Raw genomic sequence first — 18,190 nt, forward strand, 5'->3', positions numbered from 1 at the left:
TAAAAAAAAATGAGCTTGAGGCTTGGATAGGTGAAAGGACTTACTTTTTGTAGAAAAGCAGATAGGCCTGTTGTTGTAGGACATTGCTGATGCTACATGGGGTTACCTCACTGTCGTTCATCTTATACCACCGATCGTCACCAGCCTGAAAAACAGATAATTAGATTACCAAACACACCTCAAATAAATCATCTTTTTTTATAATATTGGGGGGAATTTGGGGTACCTTACCTTTACGTAGGCATAATAATGTCCTTCTGTGGAAAAGTATCCTTTGTGCACAATCACAGCATACAGATTGTAGTTGATATGGTCATCAGGCATCGAGGTGTAAGGAGCGATGTCAAAGGTCTCAGGGTATTTGATTTGCTGTAAGACAAAAAATATATATTTTTAATGCATCCAAATATAAAACGACAAGGGACCTTACAACATGAATTCCATAATTTAATCAAGACTTACCTTGCTCAGCTTTCGTCCACTGAACGCGTTGAACCTCTTCAGAGTCAGGATCAGGACGTTCGGAGTGTTGTCGATCGTACTCCTCATTTCAGCCGACACTAACTGGTAACACCTAAGCAAACAAGAAATTTAAATGTAAGCATAGTTCTCAGGTTTAGTCTTTTATTAAAAGTTCTGCTCAGATGCTGCCTGTCATTAGCAGGACTGGAGTAGCCTCTGGACATATAATGAAATGCTTTACCCACATTGCCACAGTTACAGTATATATGTAGGGGCAGATCCACAAAGAAATTACGCCGGCGTATCTATTAATACGCCGGCGTAATTTCAAAATTCCTGTGTCGTATCTTTGTTTTGAATCCTCAAAACAAGATACGACGGCATCTCGGCTAGATCCGACAGGTGTACGTCTTCGTACGCCGTCGGATCTAAGCTGCAATTTTTCGGCGGCCGCTAGGTGGCGTTCCCGAAATTCCCGAAATTCGCGTTGAGTATGCAAATTAGCTATTTACGGCGATCCACGAACGAACGTACGTCCGTCCGGCGCTTTTTGTTACGTCGTTTGAGTTCAGCTTATTTCCGGCGTATAGTTAAAGCTGCTATTCTGAGGCGTACTCAATGTTAAGTATGGCCGTCGTTCCCGCGTACAATTAATTTTTTTTTACGTCGTTTGCGTAAGTCGTTCGCGAATAGGAATTTGCGTCGAATGACGTCACCGTCGTAAGCATTGGCTGGTTCCGGTTTAATTTCGAGCATGCGCACTGGGATACCCCCAGGGACGGCGCATTGCGCATTTAAAAAAAAACTTAGTTTACGTCGGGTCACGACGTATTAACATAAAACACGCCCCCATCACAGCCATTTGAATTCCGCGCCCTTACGCCGCGAGAGATACACTACGCCGCTGTAACTTACAGCGCGGATTCTTTGTGGATTCAAAATAAAAAAGATAAGTTACAGCGGCGTATCGTATCTTAGATACGCTGCGCCCGGCGCAGATGTATGTGGATCTGCCCCTTTATGTATAAGTCTGAATAATCAGAGAGAGTCTTACCCATTGCATCGGTATGCGTTGTCTCCTTCCAGTCTCTCTGTTCTGGTGAAGTTCTTCAGAGATTCCAAAATCGTTTTTGAGGACTAAACAAAAAAGAAAAAATGAAAAAAAATCATTATTCATATTTATAATAAGTGATAAAAAAATTGTTTTTCATAAAAAGAGGGTATCTGGTCAATGAACATGACAATCCCTGACATTTGGCAACTTTTGGATAAGTTCATCTTTAAGGAAATAAAGATAATAAATGCACATCTTTTTCCAATATGCATTTATTATTTTTTTACACCGGAGCCTAAAAAGCATTGCACTTGTGATAAGCAGATAGCGGGTGCAATGCCAGGATCCTGCAGACTGTCAGTAGACTGTCTGCCTGTACCTCCGATATGGGCAGGCAGTTACTGAATTGCAGGAAGAATCAATGACCTATGGGAGCGCTCACCAGCCCCCTCACAGTCCATTAAGAACTACAAGCCATCGGTAGAGGTGGCTGGCATGTACTTGTAGTTCATTCATTTACAGGACTCTGTGAATGAATAATGTGGTCATGTGGGTGGAACTCCGCATGGCCGTGCTATTTTTACATTGTGTCAGTGAGTGCGGGGAGAAGATCCGCTGTCACAGGGAAGGGGGGATTGGGGGAGGGGATGCAGATGCTGGAACATGTTATGTGTTCACCCTAAATAGGAGTGGGACATATAACATCTTCCAAAGGTGAACTTAGCCTTTAAGCCCCGGGTCTCACTAGAACACAGTGCGAGAAAACAGTGCACATTTCCTGCACCTTGTTCAGAACGCAATGCACTTGCGATGCGCAGCAGGTGTCAGTGCAACATTAATGACACCCCAAACGCTGGCATTTGCCTGCACCAGATTGCATGGTACAAAACAACCTTGCAATCTGGTTGCAGTGCGTTTCCAAAATTAGTGCATGCAAAATGAATGGGTTCAAATCGCACCGCACTGAATCACATGTGAATTGCACAGGAAAGCGATGTGCATTCCTGTGCAATTCAAAGGCGGTTCACAGTGTGGATCAGGACATAACGATAAATATCTTTACTGTAACATCTACCCCATGTAAGGAAACGGTGAATGTCACCATCTCTTCACATTGTCAACATTCACTTAACCGAGCTACAAAATCCTTTCATTTCTACTGAAAAATGAAACGACCGTCTATAAGGAGAGTGATGACTTTTAAAACAAAATATAATTTATTATAATATAATATGTTGTCCTCCAATTTAGTATTAAAAAAATAGCCTCTCCCTACCCTGCTGCCAAACAAACCAGCTGGGCACTCCAGGTATCCCCATAGTAAGTAAGCAGTGAGTAGCTATCAGGGGTCACTGTTGTTGCCACCAGGCCAATTTGGTGTGATGGCCGGTTTGGTTCTGGGAGAAGGATACTCTCATAGGTGTGCCATGGACCAATGAAGTTACTAAATTCTAAAATATGAGTATAGCCTCAATTAATATTATTTAGTGATTGAATAAAATAGTACCATCATCCATGAAGGTTATAGAGAAAAAGATTAGGCTAGCAAAGGGAGGCGGCTGCTAGTACCGCCTAACACAAGAATGGTTGCCTAGAAAAGTGGTTGGACTTTCTCGGTACTGATGACAAACAACAATAGCAAAATAAAAGTAAACTTATTTATTATACATAAAACTATACTAAATTGTTACTTGACTGCCAATGTACAGGGAAATCTAAAAATGCTAAATTATAATTAGGGTTGTCCCGATACCGATACCAGTATCGGTATCGGGACCGATACCGAGTATTTGCGGGAGTACTCGTACTCCCGCAAATACCCCCGATGCCTAAATAGAATACTTGCCACCCAGCCCCCCCCCCCCCGCCGCATATCGCAAAGCCGCCGCGTTAATCACCACGCGGGGAACATTACAGTCAGCTTTTGTTTGAATAGCTGTTTTCCCCGCCGCGCATAGACACTCCCCCTTGCTCGGGATTGGACGGATCTGTCCAATCACGAGCAAGGGGGAGTGTCTCTAGACACAGCGCGGCAGGGAAACCAGGTATTCAAACGAAAGCTGACTGTAATCTGTTCCCTGTGCGGTGATTAACGTGGCGGCGGCATCGTCATTTAGGTACGGGGGACATGGCTGGATATGTGGGGGACATGGCTGCATGTGGAGGGACATGGCTGGATATGTGGGGGACATGGCTGCATGTGGGGGGACATGGCTGGATATGTGGGGGATATGGCTGCATGTGGGGGACATGGGTGCATGTGTGGGACATGGCTGCATGTGGGGGACATGGCTGGATATGTGGGGGACATGGCTGCATGTGGGGGACATGGCTGGATATGTGGGGGACATGGCTGCATGTGGAGGGACATGGCTGGATATGTGGGGGACATGGCTGCATGTGGGGGGACATGGCTGGATATGTGGGGGACATGGCTGCATGTGGGGGACATGGCTGGATATGTGGGGGACATGGCTGCATGTGGGGGACATGGCTGCATGTGGGGGACATGGCTGGATATGTGGGGGACATGGCTGCATGTGGGGGGACATGGCTGGATATGTGGGGGACATGGCTGGATATGTGGGGGACATGGCTGCATGTGGGGGGACATGGCTGGATATGTGGGGGACATGGCTGCATGTGGGGGGACATGGCTGCATGTGGGGGGACATGGCTGGATATGTGGGGGACATGGCTGCATATGTTTGGGGACATGGCTGCATATGTGGGGGACATGGCTGCATATGTGGGGGGACATGGCTGCATTTGGGGACACATTTAAAAAAAAGTATCGGTATTCGTATCGGCAAATACATAAAAAAAAGTATCGGTACTTGTACTCAGTCCTAAAAAAGTGGTATCGGGACAACCCTAATTATAATACAATAAAATGTAATCTAATATAAAACAATATAAAATGTATATCTGATATTTACATTTATCTCCAGAGGGATGTCCAGGAATTCCTCAAATCTGTTGGATGCGTAATGACAACTCTGACAAACCACTGCAAAAGAAACAGAAGAAAATTTTTAGTTAGCTTCGTTCATATATTTAGACAAAAATGAAATTTGAATTCTTAGAGATATAGTAATGCACAAACTTACCTTGTGTTTGTAGAGTGCCGGAAAATATGTGGTCAATAAGACCAATGTTTCTGTCCTTGGTTTGGTCAAAGCTAAAAGATAAAAAACAGAAAACAAAAACAGTCAATTCGATTCTATAAGTCTTAGAAGAGGACATAATCACAATACATGCAGTTAAACATCGCTGTTCTATTATATTGACGTGTGGATGAGAATGGCTTCGGTCTGAACTCGGTAGAAAGCTGTCAAGGCCGAACCTAGAGGAAATATGTCAGTGCCGGACTTGGCCGGGGCAGCTGCACATACACAAAGGATGCTCCCAATAACCTCAGGAGCAACCCTAGAGTAAGGTGACCAGATTTTTAAAATGAAATCCGGGGACATATTTTTTCTTTACTAGTAATGGCAACAATCAGCGACTCTCTGCCCGTCGCCGCCCGCCTCACAGCCTCTCAAGTCTTACTCCTCGGGCCCTGGCTACTACTGGATGGGAAGCGGAGGAAGATCACTCCGCCAGGGAAGGCAGGTGGCTGGCCAGGATTTGAGCCAAGGCAGAAGAACATGCGAGTGGAGCTGAATGGGCATGCGCCCGAAACTGAAGAAATATTCCCTCCGCTCCGACCAGCACATGATCATCAGAAAGGGGCACAGATAATGGGAAAAATATCACCCCCCTATGGTAGTAGGCACGGCTGAGTGGGGTGTAATTCTAATATTTTTTTATTTATTCTGCACTGATTGTCTTTAAAATTGCCCCTGCCCCCTATTAAATCCAATCTGGGGACGAAACCAGGGACAGACTTGGTCCGGGGACAGTGTCCTCAATCAGGGGACTGTCCCCTGAAACTGGGGATGTCTGGTCACCCTACCCTAGAGTTCCATGGAACCTTGGCTGAGAAACACTGCTCTAGGTGCCAGGTTATTATCATAATACAGGATTTATATGGCGCCAACAGTTGGTGCAGTGCTTTACAACATGAGGGCAGACAGTACAGTTACAATACAATTCATAACAGGAGGAATCAGAGGGCCCTGCTTGTTAGGGCCCTTTCACATGGGCGGACCGTATGTCCGCTTTTTCATCCATCCATGTACGGATGTAAAAGGGACATACATTGGTCCCTCTGAGATCGCGAATGTCAGCGGATAAACATCCGCTGACACCGATCTCGCCCGGTTCCGCATTCCTCCGGTTCTGTAGATGGAGGAAAACCCTATTTTTCCATCCGTCTGCGGAACGGATCGGGTGAACACGCACAGACGGTCTGTGTTCATCCGATCCCCCCATAGAAGAATGACAGAGCGGTCCCTGCACAGTGTGTGGGGACTGCCCTGTCATCCGCCGGCTCAGCAGGGATCAATGGAGCGATCCCCGCTGAGCAAGCGGAGGTTCACAGGGCAGATCATTACCGATCCGCCCCGTGTGAAAGGGCCCTTAGAGCTGTTAGACATTTTTGGTTGATATCCCGATGTGCAACCATCCTGATGTGCCCAAGCACCCTCTAGGTAGCAATAAAATGAAGCCCAAATGTTGTGTAGAACAATAATACTTACCTTGAGCGAAATACAGACTCGTAGATGGATGAAGTCCGCAACTGGGCGATTAGAAACGTCAGAAATTCATTGGCGTCTTCTTGGCGTCCAAGCTCAAAATGCTCTGCAATAGCTAAAAGGAAAAAGAAAACAAAAAGATATGTATAAATAGATCACATCATAATATATGACTATGCACACTTAAAGAGCAAAGTTCAATTGTCCATTTTCACTGCTCTCCCCCACCACTCTGTTTTTCCACTGGAAATACCCGGAGCTTCTGAGTATGGGGAAGCTTTTGTCTTTATTCCCTTCTTTCTAAGATGCTGGGCACAGGCCTGATCAGTCGATCACAGGGCCAGAAAGCCATCATGTACGGGCAGGGAGCGGGCCCCTGTATAAGCTCCAACACTGTCTGGTGTAAAACTTACACAAGAATTAGACCCACGCATACAATGGAAGAAAGGAGTGTTTGGGAGCCTGGCAAGGGGATGTCACCCCCCCTCCCCCCCACAAGTATGCAAACAGGGATACGTTTATGAACCATTAAAAAGTTTTTATTTGCATTGTGTTAATATGCTAATATGCATTTTGTCATGCATTGCCATGCATTGTTCTGCCAATTGCTTGGAGAGGGGGTCTCCAAACTTTCTGAAGAAAGGGCCAGTTTACTGTCCTTTAGGCTATGAAGGGGCCAGACTGTGGCTAGTAGGATCAGAAAATGCTGTGGTGTTGGTGGAAGCAAACTGTGTCCCATCATTGCTTTTAGTGGAAGGAATAGTGCCCTATTGTTAGAATTCAAGATAGGAATCATGCCCCATTGTTGGTGTCTAAGGGAGGAATGGTGACTCATCATTGATGTACGTAGGAGGAATGGTACCTCATCATTGCTATTTGTGTGAGTAATGGCGCTCATTATTGTCTGCGGGAGGAATGGTGTCCCATCATTGGTGTCTTTGGGAGAAATGGTGCCCCATAATTGGTGTCTGTGGAAGGAACGGTGCCTCATAATTGGTGTATGTGGGAGGAATGGTGCCTCATCATTGGTGTATGTGGGAGGAATGGTGCCTCATCATTGGTGTATGTGGGAGGAATAGTTTCCCATCATTGGTGTCTGTGTGAGGAATGGTGCCCCATCATTGGTGTCTGTGTAAGGAATGGTGTCCCATCATTGGTGTCTGTGTAAGGAATGGTGTCCCATCATTGGTGTATGTGGGAGGAATGGTGTCTCATCATTGGTGTATGTTGGAGGAATGGTGTCCCATCATTGGTGTATGTGGAAGGAATGGTGTCCCATCATTGGTGTCTGTGTGAGGAATGGTGCCCCATCATTTGTGTATGTGGGAGGAATGGTGTCCCATCATTGGTGTCTGTGTGAGGAATGGTGACCCATCATTGGTGTATGTGGGAGGAATGGTGCCCCATCATAGGTGAATGTGGGAGGAATGGTGTCCCATCATTGGTGTATGTGGGAGGAATGGTGACCCATCATTGGTGTATGTGGGAGGAATGGTGTCCCATCATTGCTGTCTGTGTGAGGAATGGTGTCCCATCATTGGTGTATGTGGGAGGAATGGTGTCCCATCATTGGTGTCTGTGTGAGGAATGGTGACCCATCATTGGTGTATGTGGGAGGAATGGTGTCCCATCATAGGTGAATGTGGGAGGAATGGTGTCCCATCATTGGTGTATGTGGGAGGAATGGTGCTTCATCATTGGTGTCAGTGGATGGCATGGTGCCCGATAGGCTGGATAAAGGCAAACAGAAAGCCACATCAGCCCACAAGCTGCAGTTTGGAGACCACTGCCTTTCTCCTAATCATCAGTGAAAATAGATCATAGTAATAAAACTAACGCTTAGGCATTCATGGTATACAGTTTTTCAGACAAAGTACTTACATGTTAGGTTGTCTGTCACTAATTGGGGGCTGATGACATGGCCCGACTCGGCAAAAGCAACGCTTGTGTGTATCTCCAGCACACACATCATGCAAAATCCTTCTGTGTGACCTAAAATGAAAAAAGAAACAACAATAGACACAAGTTACAAACATACACATATGAGAAAAGCAGAATCAGGTTATTTGTGCTCCTTTGTCATCTAAGGGGGATCATACAATTACATTGTAACCTGCGTGGCCAGCATTCTTGAGTGCTTAAGATCACCAAGTTCCACACAAAATGTTAAAGGAGTTGTAAACCCTCAGGGTTTTTCACCTTACGGCTGGGTTCACATTGGTCCGACAAACGCTCCGACATTGGGCGCTCATGACGCATGACGTGTGAAAATCAATGTTTCCCTATGGGAGCCGTCTTAACTGGTCCGACACATGTCGGACTGACTTTGAAAATGCTCCCTGTACTACTTTGGTCCGAATTTGATCCTACTTCACTCCATTGAATATCATTGAAGTCGGATCAAAGTCGGAACGCCGTCTTGCATGATCCGACTTTGGCATGCGACTTGTGCTTTGCTGATCGAGGGGGAACTCCATGCCAAATTTTAAATAAAAAAACGGCATGGGTTCCCCCTCCAAGAGCATACAAGGCCCTTGGCTCTGGTATGGATTTAAAGGGGAACCCCCTACGCCGAAAAAACGGTGTGGGGTCCCCCCAAAATCCACACCAGACCCTTATCCAAGCACGCAGCCCGGCCGGTCAGGAAAAGGGGTGGGAACGAGCGAGCGAGCGCCCCCTCCTGAGCCATACCAGGCCGCATGCCCTCAACATGGGGGGGTGAGTGCTTTGGGGCAGGGGGGCGCCCTGCGGACCCCCACCCCAAAGCACCCTGTCGCCATGTTGATGAGGACAGGGCCTCTTCCCGACAACCCTGGGCGTTGGTTGTCGGGGTCTGTGGGCGGGGGGCTTATCGGTATCAGGGAGCCCCCTTTAACAAGGGGGCCCCCAGATACCGGCCCCCCACCCTATGTGAATGAGTATGGGGTACATGGTACCCCTACCGAGGCACCTGGGGGAAAAGTGTCAAGAAAAAAAACACTACACATTTTTTTTTTAAGTAATTTATTAGGCAGCTCCGGAGGTCTTCTTCTGACTTTGGGGGTCTCTTCCGACTTCGGGGGTCTTCTTCCGACTCCGGGGGTCTCTTCCGACTCTCTTCTCCGTGCTCTCCGGTGCTTTCTGCCGAGCCCCTCCACTATCTTCTTGCAGCTCTTTTACTAGTGGGGGGCCCGGTCTTCACCGCCATCTTCTCCGCCGTCTTCTTCCCTCTTTCTCCTGTCCCGATGTTGACTCAACGAGCTCTCCCGCTGTAATGTTGTGTGAGCGGTGCGCAACCATTTATATAGGCATGGGGCGTGGTCACCCGGGGCATGATAGGACTGTGACGTCATACGGGCGGGGTCACCGAAAAAAATCGAAATTCGAAAACTCGAAATTTCGGAAATCCAAAAATTCAGAAATTGAAAAATTTGGAAATTTCGGAATTAACAAATTTGTCAAAATTAGATAAAAAACGAATTCAGAACTAAACAAATTGCACATGTCTAGAAGTGACAGCCTTCTGCTGATCAGTCATTTATCCTCATTATACTATTAGGAATCCTGGACCCCTATAGCAGTTCAGAGTGACCATTAATAGTAAGAACTGAGCAGCAGCAGGTTGTCTGTTTGGAGCTACAAATACCGAACATCTATGAGAGATATAAAGTTGCGATGAGCAACGCTTACAGTTCTGGGAATGCTCTCCGGTGAGCAGGTAATCTGCAAGTTGGGCAGTGTGGGTGAGACACTGCAAGACGGAGTTGACAAAGCAGTTGTTGGCAAAGTTTTGGAGACCAGCTCCAACCTTGGCGATATTCTGCATTGTCATGATGATCTGATCCAACGAAGTCTTTCTTCGATAAGACGCTTTCTCACTCTGGATAAAGAATAATACAATATTACTATTAACATTCATAATTATTAACTAATATGCACTAATATATACTATATGTTGGCTATCAACTCTTTATTATTACCCTAAGGCTTGGTTCACACTGGTGGTAAAGGGGGCAGAAAAAACAAGTGGTAGATTTTTACCATCAAATGCCCACCTCCTAATTTACATGGCGGTGGGTGGGGGCGGGGAGTTCATATTGCTGCGATTGTAATGATTGGCATCATGAAGTGGCAATTTTTACCCTGGTATGTTGTGTTTGTCAGGGGTAGAGACAGGGCAGTGCCAACACCCCCAAAATGGTGCAACTTTTGGAAGGTGGACACCCCAAGGTGATCTCATTTATCGCACAATTGATTGGAAATGAAGAAAGCTGCCAGTGTTGGGGGGTTGGGAGAAATTAAGCTGTGCTGAGCCTTCTAAAAACACCCAACTGAAGCCAAAGTGTAAATTTATTATTAGTGGAAGAAAGTTCCCTGGAGGATCAAATTGCATTGTGCATGGCTAGATGTTATGGATAACACCAAAATATTTAAATCCACCCCAAAACAATCCTATAATTAATGGGTGTCAGCTGTACTTCACCCCCCCCCCCCCAACAATCCCATAATTAATGGTGATCATGGTATTTTAAACCCCCCCCATAATCCCATAATGGTGATCGTGGTATTTTAAACCCCCCCCCCCCATAATTAATGGTGATCGTGGTATATTAAACCCCCCCATAATCCCATAATTAATGGTGATCGTGGTATTTTAAACCCCCCCATAATCCCATAATTAATGGTGATTGTGGTATTTTATACCCCCCCCCCCATAATCCCATAATTAATGGTGATCGTGGTATTTTAAACCCCCCCCTAATCCCATAATTAATGGTGATCGTGGTATTTTAAACCCCCTCCCCAACAATCCCATAATTAATGGTGATCGTGGTATATTAATCCCCCCCATAATCCCATAATAATGGTGATCGTGGTATTTTAAACCCCCCCCCTAATCCCATAATTAATGGTGATCGTGGTATTTTAAACCCCCTCCCCAACAATCCCATAATTAATGGTGATCGTGGTATATTAATCCCCCCCATAATCCAATAATAATGGTGATCGTGGTATATTAATCCCCCCCCATAATCCCATAATTAATGGTGATCGTATTTTAAACTCCCCCCCCACCGCATTTCCCATGCTCGGTGGTCACCACCTCCTTAGAACCTGCCCAATACAATCTGACAACATTGGTGTTCAGTGGCATTTAAATCCCGCCCCCCCATCCCACATTATTGGTGGTACTTCCAAAATATTCTCACAACATGGTGATCAATGGTCATTTACAGACTGAATTTCTAAATGTCAACCTGGTCTTCCCCCTCCCCCGCATTGTTTTTGAAAAACATAACAGCCATTTTTAGCTCAGCCAGGTGACATTTGAAAATAACTGTCAGATGACTGCAATAAAGATCCATTTATCCCTATTAAAGTGTTGTGAATACCAGCCAGAAGTGATCCTGTCCTAGATCACCAATGACAATTAAACCCTGCTGATACTACAGAATGAAATCAAATAATATTGATGACCACCTCTATTAGCATCTCCTGCCACCTTTTATAGTCTATTAGGCTATTCCACCATTGAAAAGGGGGGGGAGATGATATTTCACTTGTCAATAATTCATCTATAACACTTATAACTACAGAGGTGAATGGGAGTTTTCTTATATTGTGTGTTCAGAATATGGAAATGCCTGGATGTGGGTAATATGAGAACAGGTTCCCTTTTAACATCCATTCTAAAAAAAGGCAAAATGTGTAAAAAAATATTCACAAAAGTGGATACAAATATTACCTGTATGAGCAGAGCGGTGTAGCACTGGTTAATAGTTGTAAAAAATTACAATAAATGCAATTTTTCGCGAATTAATCAGAGAATAGTAGACAGCACAGTACTGAGTACTGCTCGCTTCGAAAGCCACTGATCTACTGAGGAACTTACTGGCGGCTCTGCTTTTATTTGGCAGCTACTGTATGCATTGCTGTGACATCACAGTTCCAAGAGAGGCATGCTGATTGGCTGTTGTTGTTTTTGTTTGTTTCTCCTCTCAGAACAATCACCATGGCAACTACGGAACAATCACCATGGCAACTTCCTTGGCTGGAGAGGAGAGAAGGGTTTAGTTCCACTGTATTACTTTTCTATGGAGGCGGCTTTGTTTGAAACACATGAATGTCATTTTCTAACCTTATTTAAAATAAAAATAAATGATCGTTATTATTTAAAAAAAATCTGATATCTTCCACCATTCACTGCAACTGCCACGTGGTCATAATATTCATTTTAAATAGTTCCTTATTAGCAGAGAAATGTGACCAACTGTCATACCCATATATGACAATTCAAATCTATACACATGAATGTGTCAGTTAGTTACAAAAAAAAAAAAAAAAGAGACAGATGTATCCCTTTTTTTTTTAAAACTGGACATCCCAAAGTGATGTCATTTTTTACCGCAATTATTTGTAAATGAGGAAACATGCCGGTATTGAGGGGTTAAAAATTTTTTTTTAGGTGCGTTTAGCCTTTAGGCTGCATTCACACCTGAGCCTTTGAGCATTTTTCCGTCAATTTTTTAGTGTTCTTATTATTCAGTATCTTTTGAGCTTTGGCATTTTTTTTTATTAGCGAATAGAGGAAACGATCGTCTGTTCTATCATTTGATGATAGTTTTTTTAGCTTTTTCATCAGCTTTTATTTATTTTATTATTTTTATTTGTTTTTGTTAGGGTAAGGGGTTAGAGTTAAGGTTAGGTTAGGGTCAGGATTAGAGGTTGGGGGTTAGGATAAGGGGTCAGGGCTAATTTTTATTTATTTATTTTTGTTAGGGTGTTAATAATAATGATAATAAATAAATTAAATGTAAAATAAATACACAAATTAATACAAATAATCATAAATGAATAATAAATAAGCACAATAAATGTAAAAGTAAATAAATAATTAAACCCGAACCCTTAAAACAAATATATAAATAACTAAACGCGCTAAACCTAACGCAAAATATTACTATTTTATCATTTTTTTTGTCGAGTTTGCGTGTTTATTTTGTTTTTGTTAGTGTAAGGGGTTAGAGTTAAGGTTAGGTTAGGGTCAGGATTAGAGGTTGGGGTTAGGATAAGGGGTCAGGGCTAATTTTTATTTATTTATTTTTGTTAGGGTGTTAATAATAATAAATAAATTAAATGTAAAATAAATACACAAATAAATTAAAATAATCATAAATAAATAAGCACAATAAATGAACAATGTAAAAATAAAAATAAATAATTAACCCCTAACCCATATTTTTTTTTTTATAAATAACTAAACACGCTAAACCTAACACAAAATATTATTTTTTTATTTATTTTTTGTCGAGTTTGCATGTTTATTATTATTATTAATAATAATAATTTATTTAATTACATTTTTTAAGGTTAAGGGTTTAACATTTATTTTTGTATTACTACATATTAGTAATTGATTACATTTTTTTATTTGTAAAGATTTTTAGTTCTTTGCATTTATTTTACATTCATTTATTCATATCTTTAAAAAAAAAAATTTTTTTATCAGAAAATCATGCATAAAAATAGGCAAATAGCACATTTTTATTCATTTCTAGGGGAATAAAAATGCGCCAAAAGCACGCAAATCTATCCAATTTGAGCTACAAAAAAAGCTCCAGAACTATTTTTCATCTTCAGGTTTTTGGCTTCAGACAACTGTAAAAAAATTAAAAATTAAATCGCAATAAGCGACTGGTTTGCGCAAAAGTTATAGCGCCTACAAAATAGGGGACAGAATTATTATTTTTTTTTATTATTATTTTATTTTTATTTTTTTTACTAGTAATGGCGGCGATCTGCGATTTTTATTGGGACTGCGACATATCGGACACTTTTGACACAAATTTGAGACCATTCACATTTATACAGCGATCAGTGCTATAAAAATGCACTAATTACTGTATAAATGTGACTGGCAGGGAAGGGGTTAACACTAGGGGGTGAGGAAGGGGTTAAATGTATTCCCTAGGTGTGTTCTAACTGTGTGGGGGGAGGGGGGTGACTGGGGGAGGTGACCGATGCTGTGTCTCTATGTACAAGGGACACAGATCGGTCTCCTCTCCTCTGACAGCACGTGGAGCTCTGTGTTTACACACAGAGCTCCACGTCCCTGCTGTGACACCGACGATCGCGTGTACCCGGCGGACATCGCGGCCGCCAGGTACACGCATCGGCTCTTCAGCGATGGGCCGGGACAGTGGCGCGCGCGGGTAATGCACAGAAAAAGACGTCCAAAGACGTCCACTCAGCACTTGAGAGCCGCGCTGTAGACGTCTTTTGTCTATAGCGCGTATCTCAAGTGGTTAAAATTGCCGTCATAACAAAGGTGAGATCCTTTAATGTATAACACAGAATATCAGCTCCATTCACAATAATTAACTTTGTCCCATCATGTGTTTTTATTTTTACAGCTCGGAGCAGAAAAGCCTGAGAGCCTCATGTGCGCAGCATGCAGCCGAGTAATCATTAAACGCAGTTATCTGATCGCCAAATAAACAGAACGCCGGCGCTACGGGGGAATGAATGGCGGCGAAGGCAACGATGAGGGGGGAAAAAAAAACTGAGCTATATAAATGTCTATATTGTGGACAAAGGTATGCGGGACTTTGAATGAGACACCCTAGACCAGTGATGGCGAACCTTGGCAACCCAGATGTTTTGGAACTACATTTCCCATGATGCTCCACTACACTGCAGAGTGCATGAGCATCATGGGAAATGTAGTTCCAAAACATCTGGGGTGGCAAGGTTCGCCATCACTGCCCTAGACAAGTGTCTCCATCCCTAAATCAGTTTAAAATTGGGAACGGGTTCGGGACTTTGAATGAGGCACATAAGTGGAGCAATGGATCAGTTTGAAAAAACAATTTTAATAAATGAACACAAGTTATACAAAATATCTTGGCCAGCAGGCTCCATCTAAAGACATAATATAAAATATATAAAATATATCAAAATATATCAATATCAAATACAAAACATTTTCGCTAGATCTCATCATATATGATAACGTATAGCATCTAGGATGGCGTTGGCTCGACGCGTTTCTGCGACTATATCGCCTCATCAGGAGCGATGCATATAATCTGAAAGAAATATTATGTACGCATAAGGGCCAATCAACTACTTTTAAAACTCACCAATTTGGGGTAAAAATGAAAAAAAGGAAAAAATTATAAGGGAAAAAAAGCAATAAAAAGATGGAGGAAGGAGATAATCCTGCCTCCTACTTACACATTAACCACTTCCAGACCTTAGGTGTTTTTCAGATTTGGTGTTTGCAAGACTAAAACAGTTTTTTCTGCTAGAAAATTACTTAAAACCCCCAAACATTATATATTTTTTTTTCTAACACCCTAGAGAATAAAATAGTGGTCATTGCAATACTTTTTGTCACACCGTATTTGCGCAGCGGTCTTACAAGCGCACTTTTTTTTGGAAAAAAATCACTTTTTTGAATTAAAAAATAAGACAACAATAAATTTGGCCCAATTTTTTTATATATTGTGAAAGATAATGTTACGCCAAGTAAAATGATACCCAACATGTCACGCTTAAAAATTGCGCCCGCTCGTGGCATGGCGTCAAACTTTTACCCTTAAAAATCTCGATAGGCGATGTTTAAAAAATTCTAGAGGTTGCATTTTTTGAGCTACAGAATAGCTCTAGGGCTAGAATTATTGCTCTCGCTCTAACGATACCTCACTTGTGTGATTTGAACACCGTTTTCATATGCGGGCGCTACTCGCGTATGCGTTCGCTTCTGCGCGCGAGCTTGTCGGGACGGGGCGCTTTAAAAAAAAATTTTTTTTGTTTTCTTATTTATTTTTATTTATTTTATTACTTTTTACACTGAAAAAAAAAAAAATTGATCACTTTTATTCCTATTATAAGGAATGTAAACATCCCTTGTAATAGAAAAAAGCATGACAGGTCCTCTTAAATATGAGATCTGGGGTCAAAAAGACCTCACATCTCATATTTGGGCTTAAATGCAAAAAAAATTAAAAATAAAAATTTGGAAATGTCATTTTTTCAAATGACAAAAAAAAAAAATTGTCTCTTTAAGAGGCTGGGCGGGACTGACGTTTTGACGTCACTTCCGCCCAGCAGAGCTATGGGGGACGGGCGAAGGAGATTTTTCCTTCAGTCTCGTCCCCGCTCAGCTGCCGAACGGTCCCGATCGCCTCCGCCGCTACCGACGGCTCCGGTAAGCAGCGGAGGGCGCGGGAGAGCGGCGGGAGGGGAGGGGCCCCTCTCCCGCCACCGATAACGGCGATCTTGCATCGAATCCGCCGCGGAGATCGCCGTTATCGTTTACCAGACCGCGCACACTAAAGATTGATACCTCGGTTGTGGCAGCAGCTGCTGCCGTTACCGAGATATCAATCTTTAAAAAGAGGACGTACATCGTCGTGCGCAGGTCTGGAAGTGGTTAAAGCAACAAGGTGCTGGTGACGCTAAAACGGCGGAAATTAGCCTGCATCCCGCCCGGGAGCTGAGGGGACGAAAAGCCCAGAGGGGAACCGGACCCCGACATGGAACCTCCAACGTGATGGTAACACCCCCACTAGCACTGTAGGTGATGCTGGGAAATAGCCTTGGGAATATCTGGGAAAGAAAATGTAGGGAAGATAAAAGGTGTGCAGTTGCATAAGTTCAAAGTGATGAGCATGATAGTGTAAAGCATGGGTGCTCAACCTGTGGCCCTCCAGATGTTGCCAAACTACAATTCCCATCATGCCTCAGCCTTTGAGAGTCAAGCTTCTATCAACTTTGAAATGCCTCATGGGGCTTGTAGTTCTGCACCAGCTGGAGGGCCACAGGTTGAGCACCTATGGTGTAAAGTGAGCTAAATGTGATGTTCTATTGTAGTTACATAATACTGGGAGTATGAATAATGATTAATTGTGGTGCAAAAATGAAGGCATCATAGTATGTGTGGGGCATCGAAGTGTAATAAAAGTGTTTTAGAATAAGTGATACATTAAAATTAGAATAAATTCAATTGAAGTTAAATAAAGGAATTACCTGATGGGTGTCGGAGTAGGAATAGTGAGATGCAGGGCCGGACTGGGAATAAAAACCAGCCCGGGAAAAAATGTCATACCAGCCACATAGCATAACGTCATTTTTTTCTTATTCATGAAAGGGAAAACTATGCACATTTGAAGAGTGTATTATATATACAGAAGACAGATATAAAAATCACATAGGGCTTTATATATATGCAAATGCCAGTTAAAAGTGGTCAATCATCAAGGGGGACCCCAGGAAATCTGGGAACTGAAATCAGCAGCAGCGCTTTTTGGGGGCGATTTTAACCTTTTTTGGCCACTAGCGGGGGTTAAAAGTGCCCACTGGCGGCTGAAAAGCACTGCAAAAAAGTCGGTAAAGCACCGCTAAAAATTGCAGCGCTTTACCGCCGACGCCCCCAACGCCTCAATGTGAAAGCAGCCTAAGGTAAGGGGTGGGTTACTGATATAAGGGGGAAACCTTTATATCAGAGTCCCTTTACATTATTGTATTCACTCCCCCTTACATCAGTGACCCCCCCCTTAGGCTGGCCTTGCGGTGCTGTCACTGACCTCCTTTTAGGTGCACCTTGCAGGGATCAGTCAATCAGCTGCAGCTTGGTGGCTCTGGTTTCTCTGACTTCTCCCATGATCCCCATCCCAGCGACACTCCCACTCTTGACTCCTCTCCAAACTCCCTCAGAGACTGCAGACTTCACATGATACAAGAGATGGTCAGAGACTGCAGACAGGATACAATAGATGGTCAGAGACTGCAGACACGATACAAGAGATGGTCAGAGACTGCAGACACGATACAAGAGATGGTCAGAGACTGCAGACACGATACAAGAGATGGTCAGAGACTGCAGACACGATACAAGAGATGGTCAGAGACTGCAGACACGATACAAGAGATGGTGAGAGACTGCAGACACGATACAAGAGATGGTCAGAGACTGCAGACAGGATACAATAGATGGTCAGAGACTGCAGACACGATACAAGAGATGGTCAGAGACTGCAGACACGATACA

The 18,190-nt window shown here is 43.4% G+C and overlaps 1 long non-coding RNA gene across 1 annotated transcript; it reads right to left on the bottom strand.

Annotated features, from left to right (window-relative positions):
* Positions 1-14,988: 14,988 nt before the first annotated feature.
* Positions 14,989-17,840, bottom strand: LOC120914491. Its single transcript, XR_005743693.1, has 2 exons — positions 17,727-17,840; positions 14,989-15,224 (listed from the first exon to the last, which is right to left on the bottom strand). It is a non-coding gene; the product is annotated as an uncharacterized LOC120914491 (long non-coding RNA).
* Between the last annotated feature and the right edge of the window lie 350 nt (positions 17,841-18,190).

Source organism: Rana temporaria, chromosome 9 (genome assembly GCF_905171775.1).
Source record: "Rana temporaria chromosome 9, aRanTem1.1, whole genome shotgun sequence".
NCBI classification, from domain to species: domain Eukaryota; kingdom Metazoa; phylum Chordata; class Amphibia; order Anura; family Ranidae; genus Rana; species Rana temporaria.